Raw genomic sequence first — 13,210 nt, forward strand, 5'->3', positions numbered from 1 at the left:
TTGGTCTGTCTAATTGCTCTGGCTAGAGTTTTGAGGACAATGTTGAATAGAAGTGGTGAAAGAGGGCATCCCTGCCTTGTTCCAGTTTTTAGGGGGAATGCTTTCAGTTTTTCACCATTTAGAATGATATTGGCCATGGGCTTAGCATAGATGGCCTTTATAATGTTAAGGAATGTTCCCACTATCCCTATTTTTTCTAGTGTTTTGAGCATGAAGTGATGCTGTATTTTATCAAATGCTTTTTCTGCATCTATTGAAATAATCATGTGATTCTTGACTTTAAGTGTATTGATATGGTGAATGACATTTATTGATTTCCGGATGTTGAACCAAACTTGCATCCCTGGGATAAAACCCCCTTGATCACAGTGCACTGTCTTTTTCATATATTTTTGTATGCGATTTGCTAAGATTTTGTTGAGAATTTTTGCTCTATGTTCATTAAGGATATTGGTCTGAAATTTTCTTTCCTCGATGTGTCTCTGTCTGGTTTAGGTATCAGGGTGATAATGGCTTCATAGAATGAGTTTGGGAGGGTTCCCTCCTCTTCTATTTCGTGAAATACTTTGAGAAGTATTGGAATGAGCTCTTCTTTAAAGGTTTTGTAGAACTCGACTGAGAACCCATCTGGTCCTGGACTTTTCTTTGTTGGTAGGCTTTTGATGACTTCTTCTATTTCATTACTTGAAATTAATCTATTTAAATTGTGTATGTCCTCCTCATTCAGTTTAGGCAATTCATATGTCTCTAGAAACCTGTTGATGTCTTCGAAATTTTCTATTTTGTTGGTATAGATTTTCAAAATAGCTTCTAATTATTTTTTGTATTTCGATCATGTCTGTTGTGATATTTCCTTGTTCATTCCAAATTTTAGTAATTTGGGTTTCTCTCTTCTTTGTTAGTGTGGATAAGGGTTTATCAATTTTGTTTATTTTTTCAAAGCACCAACTATTTATTTTGTCAATTTTTTGTATTGTTTCTTTTGTTTCAATTTCGTTGATTTCAGCTCTGATTTTAACTATTTCCTGTCTTCTACTACTTTTGGTGTTGCTCTGTTCTTCTTTTTCTAGGGCTTTGAGCTGTAGTGTTAGGTTGATTATTTGTTGATTTTTTTCTTCTTTTATTGAATGCACTCCATGAAATAAATTTTCCTCTAAGAACTGCTTTCATAGTGTCCCAGAGATTTTGATATGTTGTTTCTTTGTTCTCATTTACCTCTAAGAACTTTTTAATTTCCTTCCTGATATCTTATGTTATCCATTCATCATAGAATAGCATATTATTTAATCTCCAGGTGTTGGAGTAGTTTCTGTTTTTTACTCTTTCATTTATTTCTAATTTCAATCCATTATGATCTGATAGAATATAAGGTATTATTTCTATCTTCTTGTATTTGCTACCAGTAGCTTTGTGGCATAATATATGGTCTATTTTAGAGAAGGATCCATGTGCTGCTGAGAAGAAAGTGTATTCGCTCTTTGTTTTATGGTATATTCTATAAATGTCTGTTACGTCTAAAATATTGATTGTGTTTTTGAGATTTATGGTTTCTTTGTTCAATTTTTGTTTGGAGGATCTGTCCAGTGGTGAGAGAGGTGTGTTAAAATCACCTAGTATTATTGTGTTGTGGTCTATTTGATTTCTGGCATTGAGAAGGATTTGTTTGACATACATGGATGAGCCACTGTTTGGGGTGTAGATATTTATGATTGTTATGTCTTGCTGATTTATGCTTCCCTTAAGCAGTATGAAATGTCCTTCTTTATCCCTTCTGACTAACTTTGGCTTGAAGTCCACATTATCAGATATAAGGATGGATACTCTGACTTTTTTGCTGTGTCCATGTGCATGGTATGTTTTTCCCCATCCTTTCACCTTTAGTCTGTGGGTATCTCTATCTATGAGAAGAGTCTCTTGCAGGCAGGAAATTGTTGGATCTTTCTTTTTAATCCAATCTGCTAGTCTTTGTCTTTTGATGGATGAGTTCAGGCCATTAACATTTAGGGTTATTATTGAGATATGATTTGTATTCCCGGTTATTTGGCTCACTTTTTTTTTTGACACGACTTGATTTCTCCTTTATTTGGTTGTTCCTTTAAGGTAGTTCCTCCCTTTGCTGATTTACATCGTTGTTTTTCATCTCTTCCTCATGGAATATTTTGCTGAGAATGTTCTGTAATGCTGACTTTCTTTTTGTAAATTCTTTTAGCTTTTGTTTATCATGGAATGATTTTTTTCATCATCAAATCTGAAGGTAAGTTTTGCTGGGTATAAAATTCTTGGTTGGCATCCATTTTCTTTCAGAGCTTGAAAAATGTCATTCCAGGCCCTTCTAGCTTTTAGGGTCTGGATTGAAAAATCTGCTGATATCCGTATTGGTTTCCCCCGAATGTAATTTAAATTAGGTTCTTTTCTCTCACAGGCTTTAAAATTCTGTCTTTATTTTGTATGTTAGGTGTTTTCATTACAATGTGCCTTGGTGGGGGTCTATTGTAATTTTGTGTATTTGGAGTCCTATAAGGCTCTTGTACTTGGTTTTCCATTTCATTCTTCAGATTTGGGAAATTTTCTGATATTATTTCATTGAATAGATTGTTCATTCTTTTGGTTTGTTTCTCTGTGCCTTCCTCAATCCCGATAATTCTCAAATTTGGCCTTTTCATGATATCCCATAGTTCTTGGAGATTCTGTTCATGATTTCTTACTGTCTTCTCTGTTTGGTCAACTTTGTTTTCAAGGTTAAATATTTTTTCTTCGATATCTGAGGTTCTGTCTTCCAGGTGTTCTATCCTATTGGTTATGCTTTCTATGGAGTTTTTAATTTGGTTTATTGTTTCCTTCATTTCAAGGATTTCTGTTTGTTTTTTTTTTTCAATATCGCTAACTCTTTATTGAAATGACCTTTGCTTCCTGTATTTGCTCTTTTAACTGTCGATTGGTGCGATCATTCAATGCCTGCATTTGCTCTTTCATCTTATCCTTCAATGCCTGCATTTGCTCTTTCATCTCCTCGTTTGCTTCCCTGATCGTTTTAATTATGTACAATCTGAACTCCCTTTCTGACATTTATTCTGTCATGATGTCATTGGATTTTATTGCTATACCATCTAGGTTTGTTTGGGACATTTTCTTCCCTTGTTTTCTCGTATCGTTCAGGTATCTACCCCTCTAATAGTGAAACTCTGGGATATTGCAGATTTATTGACTAATATTGTCTCTGTAGATTTCCAATAACTCACCTCTTAGCCCTCAGTAGCCTGAAGTCTTGGAGGAACTTGATAATGCGGTGCTCCACTAGGAAGTTGGCCGTCTACGGGTCGTGGCCTTCAGGTGGGGTATATTCCCTGGTGGCTCTGAGTTGATCCTGAGTCTCTCAATACCTCCTCTTCTTGGCTCCTGGGTCTTGTCAAAGGTCCTCTAGCCTCCTGTAGGTGTCTCAGGAAGGGAGCTGCACTTCCAATGATGATGGCCATGCCCTCAGGAGTAATTCGAAATGCCTGCACCAGCCTATAAAGAAGCCTCTGGCTAACCCTGTGAAGGCAACAAACCTCGGTGTGGTGGTGGGGCGGGGTTGTTCAGTGATGGTGTCTTCTTTGGCCTGGTGGTTGGGCAGGTTTGCTACCCACTGCCCAGCTCCACAAGGCAGGTGGGTTGAGTGCCCACCTGCTACCTCCGCGATGTAGGCGGCCTGCCTCACCCACCAGCTAGCTCCAGGACTGCGACCAACCAGTGATGGCACCGACCTAGGTGCAGGGGTCAGGCGGAGTGGCTTAGTTATCCGGTTGTTTTTCAATCCATGGAATGATTCTTCAACATTCTTCCCATTGAGAAATGGGAGTCAAATGTCAATGTCTCCTTCCTCAATCTGTGAGGGTTCTCTGTGAACTGAGGCTATCCTGGCTTTCAGCCTTAAATATTGACAACTCCACTTCACCTCTCTTGGCATATTCCCTCTAGAATCCCTGAGCAACCCTGGAAGAAGTACATGAGCCATGCTGCATAGGCCAGGGGAAGGTATGTAGTCAACTGTTCCCTTTCAGCCATCCTTGAAAGGCACCAGGCATGTCAGTGCAATAATTTGAGATCTTTCATCTGTCAACTAAACACCACCAAAGGCTCTTGGCCCACCCCATGTGGAAAATGATGCTTGTAGAAATACTTTACAGATTTGATCTCTTGTAAATGAAAGCTACTAGTACATCAGTAATTTCACCCCGTAAAACTGCTTGGCAAAGCATCTGTACTTAGTATGAAAATGCTCTGTACAGACTGTCATGCTAAATCTCATTTTGTTCGTTAGAATTGCCATGGAATGCTTGTGTCTGAATTCAAGGTCATAGATGCTTACTGTATTCTCTCCCCTAGTATCAGAAAAAAGGAAGCTATTCTGTGGTAGATGGAAATTACAAGGCACCTATGGAATTAGAGGAGTCACCAAATAATTTTAAATTAGTACCAATATGTTTGGAGATTTTCACATTTAAGAGGCCAATATTTACTATTTTGCCTTTAATTAACTTATTAAAAACCCAATTGAATATCAGAATAATACAGTTTCATTTTAGAATGTATCTTTTTATTCCTATATAAACATTCCGAGAAAGAGACAAGAGATCGGGTTGTCATTTTTTGAAATATCCTTCCATTTACAGTGTTGGTTCATAAATGTGGAGTTTGATAATGATGACTGACAAGTGTTACAGTTCTGGTTCCTATGATTACAGGCTATGCCTTCTCCTGATGCCACACACATATTTGCATTGATGATTAACATAGGCAGGAGAGTACTGCAAGGATATGCATTGCTGTATGCTGTATGCATTGCTTCCTTTGTGCAAAGTAGTGAGAAATAAATTGGTACTAGAAATATTTTACCATGAATTTTGTGGATGGAAAAGAGAAGCCAGATAAAGAAATGTGTGAAAAATGTGTTAGGGAGTCAATGAGTAAATAAATTTAAGTAATCTGTAAGTAATATCAGATACTTATGCATGTTATGAAGGAAATAAACAAGGCAATATGGCAACAAGACAGGAGCTGCTTGAGACAGGAAGGTTGGGGCAGACCCTCAGCAGATATGCAGTTGGGTGGGAAGAGCTAAACCTCAGAATCTTATATAGATGCTTTTGAAATATTTGTCTTACACTACTAAACTGCAACTTTTCCCTTTACTAGACACATGAATGGGCATCTTGTTTGTCAAATACTTGACTTCCTGTATTTCATGGTGAGTGATTCACATTCCAGAAATATCATAAAGAATTGTGCTATTTGCTGACTCATTTCCTTATCAATTTATTTTTTCAAAAAATAATAAATTTCTAGAAGATCAAATTAGGATAATATAACAATTATTTAAATATGTAAAAATAATAAAAGGATATTATCAAGATCACAGACAATAATAGATGTTGTCATGGATGTGGGGAAAAAGGCACACTTGTACATTGCTGGTGGAGTTGCAAATTGGTGCAGCTACTCTGGAAAGCAGTATAGAGATTCCTCAGAAAACATGGAATGGACCCACATTTTGACCCAGTTATCCCACTCCTCAGTTTATACCCAAAGGACTTAAAATTAGCTTACTATAGCAACGCAGCCACATCATTGTTTATAGCAGTTCAATTCACAATAGCTAGATTGTGGAACCAACCTAGATGCCCTTCCACAGATGAATGAATAAAGAAACTGTGGTATATATACACAATAGAATATTATTCAGCCATAAAGAAGAGTAATATTATGGCATTTGCAGAAAAATGGATGGAATTGGAGAATATGCTAAGTGGAATAAGCCAATACCCAAAGACCAAAGGCTAAATGTTTTCCCTGATAAGTGAATGATGATATGTAATGGGAGTGGGGGTGTGGGGAGTGAGAGAAGAATGGGGGAACTTTAGATTTTGTAGAAGGAAATGAGAGGGAGGAAGGAGACAGACATCATTACCCTATGTACATGTATGATTACACGAATGGTATGAATCTACATTGTCTACAACCATAGATATGAAAAGTTGTACTCCATTTGTGTACAATGAATCAAAATGCACTCTGTAAAAATAAAAAATATAAATTAAAAAAAACATTGAAATAATAAAAAAATAGTCAATATTTAGCAAGCATTTACTAAATGTCTAGTATCAACTAAACACTCCTTGTTTCTCTGGAGTATTTAGTTGATACTAGACATTCAATGTCTATGTATTAGTTAATGTTTATGTGTTAGTTAATTTAGTTTTTATATTGGTCCACAAAATTGGTACAGCCAATATGTTCCTGTTTGGGAAGAAATCAGTCGACCAGAGGAGAAAATAATTTGTCTCTTGTCAAAGAGTAGGTGTAAGAGTTGATAGACTACTTTCCATTACACTGCATACACTACCTTCACAGAATAGAATAGTCATCCCATGTGTTCAGTATTTTGGTGGTTTAATACCAACTGAATTTTTTTTTTTTTTTTTTTTTTCCAGGATGACAGTTTGCTTTTCTTCAGAGCCAATGATTACTGTTAACTTGACCTTGGGAATTTGCAAGAAAATAAAGATGCATTTTTTTATAGAAAAACTACATCGAGAAAAATGTGTTTTATTCCAACAATATTCTGTGTAAACAGTTAATAAATCAGAAAAAAGAAAAATGTTAACAGTAATTTAGCAGTAAATGGGGTATTTGACCTGCAGCTTCCAGATGAATTCCCAAACGACATGAATAATTTATTTTAGGAAGATGAAATGATATGGGTTATGTAATGTTTGATGAGAAATTGCAGTCATAATTGGGGAAATTGCTTCTACTTAGCAGGGTCACCAGTGGAGGAAGGAGCTGCTCCCACGATATCATTTTCCACCTTGAGAATCTTGGCTGCAGTGGTGTGTAAGTGCTTGCTGCCCAGTTGCAATCCAACTAGCATAACAGAAGTAAGCTTTGTTTTCCAGAGGCCTCCAAAGCCATTTGAGTATCTAACATCCAAATGTCCTCTGAGCTATTTTCTTAGAGGTTGTTCTCCAATCCCATCTCCACATCTTAGAGATGCACTTACCACTTAGGTTTCCTAGATTTGCACAGATGTAAGCCACTCACAGAACTAGGGATAAGCTGTAAAATTGTAGGGCAGCTCAGTTGCTCCTTGGAATTTATGCCCTAAGGGACAAGAACTCTATAGAGCATTTTGAAAGCTGACAGCTTAGTGTTGGCAGCTGAGTTTTGACATTCATGCTATTATCAAAACTCTCTCAAACAGCTGAAACTGTAGGTATGTGACAGCTAAGCCCTTCTGCGAAGCATGTTTATCTGGCAGGAAAAATGCTATCAGTTCCCTTATTATTCCATTATCCTGTACATTGCAGTTGCTTTCTTGTTAATCAACTAAAACTAACATATTTTTGAGATATCTAAAATGACAAGGCAACTAAAGAGCTACTGTTAGAATTTAAGTCTTAATACCATGTTTAATTTAAAGGTATGGCTTTTCTTCAAAATGTTTAGTTGGAGAATTTTGCCACAGAATTTCAAAGAAATTTAAAAAACAATACAAGCCCTCACAGATTTGTTAGTCTCTATAAAGCTCACGCTTATTCCTTTCCTGATGAACTTAGAAGAGGGTAATGAAAAACCCTATTTCTACCCAGGTTAGAGCTGACATAATCAGAAGTTGGTGTCTGAAAAAATACTTTATCAAAATAAAGAGCTGAAAGTTGAGATTAAAACAAAACTGCAATGTGACCCTCAATTTTCTTTCCATTAAATGTTAAAAAAAATAATATTTGACAAGTAAATAAGGATAGAAAAACATTTTGAGGATGTTGTATCAGAAAGAGGACATTCTTTTTATTTTTTGAACAACAGAAAGATAATGCTCCTGAAGCTATTCTTACTTTCTATACTTTTTCAAATTATTTATTTATGTATTTATTTTTTACAGACTGCATTTTGATTCATTGTACACAAATGGGGTACATCTTTTTCTTTCTATGGTTATGCACGATGTAGATTCACACAATTCATGTAATCATACATGTACATAGGGTAATGATGTCTGTCTCATTCCACCATTTTTCATACCCCCACTCCCTCTTGTTTCCCTCTACATAATCTAAAGTTCCTCTATTCTTCTCTCACCCCACCCCCCACCCCCATTATATATCATCATCCACTTATCAGGGAAAACATTCGGCCTTTGTTTTTTTGGGATTGGCTGAGGGTAGTGAAAAGCAATGAAATTACATTACAACTTATAAAATAATGTGGCTCTTTGGTTTTTAGAAACCAAACCAATTGCTTTTTGTATAAAAAAGTTCTTTCTTTTTTTAATAATCATTTTATTTATTTTCATGTGGTGCTAACCCACTGTCTCTCGAGTGCTAGGCAAGTGCTCTGCCACTGAGCCATAACCCCAGCCCCCAAATCAATTGCTTTTAAAAATACAATTCTCTCTTTGGATGACCCCCACCCTGCCACAAAAAAATGGTAACAATGATAGATAAAACACATCTCAGTCCTTCAGACTAACCACCAAATTCACTCAGAGACATGAAAATTTGACCTCACCAAAGAATGTGTAAAAACTCTTTTCTTTTACTTATGTACTAGATAAGCACAAATTTAAATGCATTATTAATTTAAGTAACCCATCCTCTTCCCCCTGATTGCCATAACTGCATGTAAATTCATAGAACTCTCTGATATCCTTTGATTCATGACTGAGAACTGAATTTGATAAAACAGATTGAGATAGGTCGTGGTCCTATTTTCCATGTGTGTGCTCAACACCAAACAGGCAGTCCATTCAATAAATTAAAACAATCAAAACAATCCTCAGTGAAAAAATGAAATATATTTAGTTGGACTTTTCTCATGATTTAACCTCTACAGAGTCATAGATTTTGAATTTATCAATATTCCAGTCTGATTTGCAGGCTAAGTTATATGGTGGTTTTAAAATGACATTAAATTGTAGCAACAACACTTAAAGAATGTATATGATTCATTTGACTTGATTCTAAGCCATTCATATACACAGGCATAAAACATACACATTGCATATTCATATGTATACATGTATACACACACACATATATATATAATCTTTAATCCTCTTAACATCCTTAATGTGGGTAGATGCTATCACTATTCCCATTCTGTGGAGAAAGAAATAGAGGCTCAACGAGATTAAATAGTTTGCCCAAGGTCACAAAATAATGAGAGTGGTATTTAAGTTTGGGCTATCTGCCTGTAAAGCCTGTGCTGTTTATCTATCATTATATTATATTGCCCCTGGGTTGAGTCACCGGAACATTTACATTCATTCAAAGTTTATCTGCAGTGCAAGAATTTCAAAATTCTATATGAGTTCCTTCAAAAATGTGGTCGATACAGTGAAGAGGAATAACCACAATGGAAGGGTATTTTCGATGCTTCCATACAAAAACATCTGGAGGTAGACTCAATAATGCAAAAATATTGATTGTGAGTTTAAAAGGTGATGAACTTCAGGACTGATAACAGCCAAATTTATATCCCTAAAGTTTCCCTCTTATATTTCCTAATTCCCCTTTCCACATTTAAAAAGCTGGTTTTTAGAAGTGATGACAGAAGTATTACAGAGTCAGCCCTAATAACAGCTGTCAACTCAGATTAGTGCAAGTAAAAATTTCTTTCAGTTTCTGTCACACATCTGTTGTAGCCTAATTTTTTTAAAATCATGGCTAGTGAGCTGTAGCGTGGTGTACAGCATTTTTTCCTATATTTAAAGTACTTTTCTATTTTCTTTTTTATTGCATTGCCTCATTTCCTGTAAGTTTTTCTATTAATGCATTGTAACTGTTTAGCTCCAAGCAAGCACCAAGAAATAAATAAAAATGTGAATGCTTGCGTCAAGTAAGATAAAGATTTATTGGGACTTTAAAATATCTTGGATTCATTTTATATATATATATGTAAAATTATTTATACACATTTATCTATATTATGTATCTCTAAGTTTTGGAACTCTTTATTATACCTATGAGTTGCAATATTAAGAAAAAAGTAGCTTTGAGACAAATGTTCTCTTTCTCTTTTCACTAATGTTTCTGTTTTTGGTTAAAATATTATCATGCTGTCTCATTTGTTCTATTAATAACTTAAAACAAACCAAAAAATAACAATGAGAAAATTTACCAGGTTACTAAAGGTAAGACTTTTTAGGTTGCTTGATTTTATCTTGGTCCAATGGTTTTTAATAAAAGCCTTTCAGCACATTTATTATATTCAGGCCTTATTTGCATTTCTTACTATTGAGATGGAATGGAGCTTTAGGTGGAATTTCTACCAAGAGAGGTATTGAATATTTTTAGCATCAGTATCATCTTAATCTCTGACCTGGACAGCTCTCTGGGGACAGCTGCAGCTGTCATTTTACCTCCCTCTGACAATCTTGGGTCATATATGGGCCCTACAGAGAATAGGAATAACTACAATATTTTCAATGTTTAAGATACAAGAATGTCTGGAGGCAGAACTGATAATAGAAAAATATTGATTTGTGAACTGAAACTCATCAAGACTGATAACAGCCCTCGTTACACCCCAAGAACTTCCATGAAGTCTGGCTTCTGGTCAATTCTGACTCTGTCTAGAAGGCAATCCTGAGAAATGAAAAATACATAGATTTATACTCAGACTTCAAAGTTCTCAAATTCTATTCCAGATGGAACCAGAGATTTGAAATTTGTTTCTACAACATCTGACCTTCAGTTTCCTTATCATTACATTTCAGAGAAAAACTGTATTTTTATTTTTTCCAAAGACTAAAATGAGATGAAAAGTCTGTGAAATTTTTGGCATCTCTTAATAAATGTTTTTGTGTCTCTCAATAAATATTTATTTCTAGTTTGACAAAAATTTTTATTTTTGGAATGATGATAAAAATAGAATACATAACAAGATGTATTTTTGTTGAGTCAAGAAATATTTATATTTGTGAAGACCCTTCCTTCTGGAATTTATAATGCTCTGCATCAACGTTTTTCAAAGTGTGGTCTATGGATAATCTGCATCAAAATCACTTGAGGTACTTGGTTTTAAAATTATCAAATTACCTGTCTAGACTGGTCTTACTGAATCAAGATTTCTGTGGAAGTCATCTGGATAAATATACATATGCAACTACATCCCCAAGAGAAATTTTTTTTCCCTACACTAAAATTTGAGAAGTAGACTGGAGGTGTAGCTCAGTGGTAGAGTACTTGCTGAGCTTGGGTTTGATCCTCAGCACTCCCCCTGACTCCATTAAAAAAAAAAAAGATTGAGATGCATTACCTTACCTTATATACAGTCCTTTATACTTTATAAATCATAAATCATTTTCACACTAGTTATGTCATCTGACTCTCCACCCTTGTCTTTATGGATTGGAAAGTGAGCTCTAGAGAAGTTCTAAGCCCAGGTTACAAAGACAAGAAAAGGCAGGACTTATGCCTCTGTTCTGGTCTTCTACTTCAGCTCTCTGATGCTACATTTCACCATTCTCTGTCTACTTGAGAGGAGGTAGCTGCAGACAGCTTGGTGCATGCATGTGAGTCTATACAGTACTCCATTCTGTAGCTATGGAGATATAACAAGATTTTTAAGTATTAGAAATATTTCATCAGATATGTATTCTAGCAGGCAGCCGAGAAAATGGTTGGAGAGAGTAGGAACTGAATCTAGGGAGTGAGTAGGAAGACTTACATACCATCTATCACATAGGTAATGTAGATGAGGTTACTAATGTCAAAAGTTTTCAAAATGCATTCCAGAAAGCATTGGAAATAAAATTCTTGTGAGAACAAGACATAGTTGTAAACCCATAAAGTGGTACTTTATGGTGCTTATTGAATTTTAACATTAATCACATTAATACGGCAAGCTTCTATAATAGGACTCATTTTTGTGAACTCTGTGAAAATAGAATCATGTTTCATTCATCTTCATATCCCCAGAATCTAACTGAGTGTTGACTGTATAGTTTCATTAAACGTGTTCATTGTTTATTTAATTGAGTGAATGATATTGAAAACATTTATTTTACATTGTTTAAATTATTGTTATATTAATAGTTCATAATTTATACATCAATATGTACCAACATTTAGCTTTAGGTATATTTACTCATTTGATCATCACAACCAGTCATCCTATTACTAATAATACCCATTTTACATGTGAGAAGAACAGAGTAGTTAAGGAACTCACCCAATGTCAGTTGCTTATCCAAACTCTAATCCTAGTATAATTGGAATTTGAATTAGATAGTCTGGTTCTGAGGCCTTACTATGCTATATTACATATGTAAATTTATCATTATTATATTTATACATGATGTTATTTCATATTTGTATAAATTGGAGTTTAGGATAGGAAAAGGAAAGACCGTGGAATGAATCTGACATAATTTTCCTACGTGCATATATGAATACACCACAGTGAATCTCACCATAATTTACATCCACAAGAATGGGGTCCTAATTAGTATAATATATGTTGCATGCTTATATAATTATAAAAAAATATAGTGCTCCAGCACACTAGAAAGTTGGAGTTTAATAGTTATACCATGTCCTACAGTAATGAACAACCTTAAAATATCAGTGGGTTGGGCCAATAAGTTTATTTCATACTTATACTTTCATGTAGTATAGATGACTTTGCTGTGTGGTTTTCATCCAAAAGATGACTCAGCAATCTGGGCTCTTTCGTCTTGTAACTATGCCAGCAGGCATAGGTGTCCCCCAGGAGAAGAGAAATGAAGTAGGCACACTAGCTCTTAATTATCTTGGTCTATAAGGTCACAGCACGTCCACTCATATTTCATTGGGTAGCACTATTCACATGGCTCAACTTAACAGCAAGGAAGATGGGGAAATTTCTACAGAGGAGCATAAGGATTTTTGGTGAATCATAATAAAAAAAAAAAACAGTACAGTAATAAATACATAAAAATAAAACATTTGGAGCATTGCATTTGTTTCAGACCCTGTTTCTATCTCTAATTAGTTCAGTGACTCTGCTAATGTAATTTATCTGCTTTGAATCAGTTTAATCATGCATAAAATGGACAAAATGAGTGACTACAACTCATGAGGTTATTGTATTACCAAGTCAGAAACGATAAAAGTAATGACCACAGCACAGTTGTGGGCACACTGTAAGTGCTCAATATAGTACAGCCATTATAGCACTCAGAGTTGTC

The 13,210-nt window shown here is 35.2% G+C and overlaps 1 long non-coding RNA gene across 1 annotated transcript in view; it reads left to right on the top strand.

Moving 5' to 3' along the window:
* LOC124987351 (uncharacterized) overlaps positions 1-6,567 on the top strand; it is a 48,131-nt gene extending 41,564 nt beyond the window's left edge. The window contains exons 2-4 of the long non-coding RNA XR_007109177.1: positions 3,958-4,014; positions 5,176-5,227; positions 6,471-6,567. This is a non-coding gene — a long non-coding RNA (uncharacterized LOC124987351). The remainder of the gene's footprint in view (positions 1-3,957; positions 4,015-5,175; positions 5,228-6,470) is intronic.
* The last annotated feature ends 6,643 nt before the right edge of the window (positions 6,568-13,210 follow it).

The sequence above is a fragment of the Sciurus carolinensis genome, chromosome 6, assembly GCF_902686445.1.
Source record: "Sciurus carolinensis chromosome 6, mSciCar1.2, whole genome shotgun sequence".
NCBI classification, from domain to species: Eukaryota; Metazoa; Chordata; class Mammalia; order Rodentia; family Sciuridae; genus Sciurus; species Sciurus carolinensis.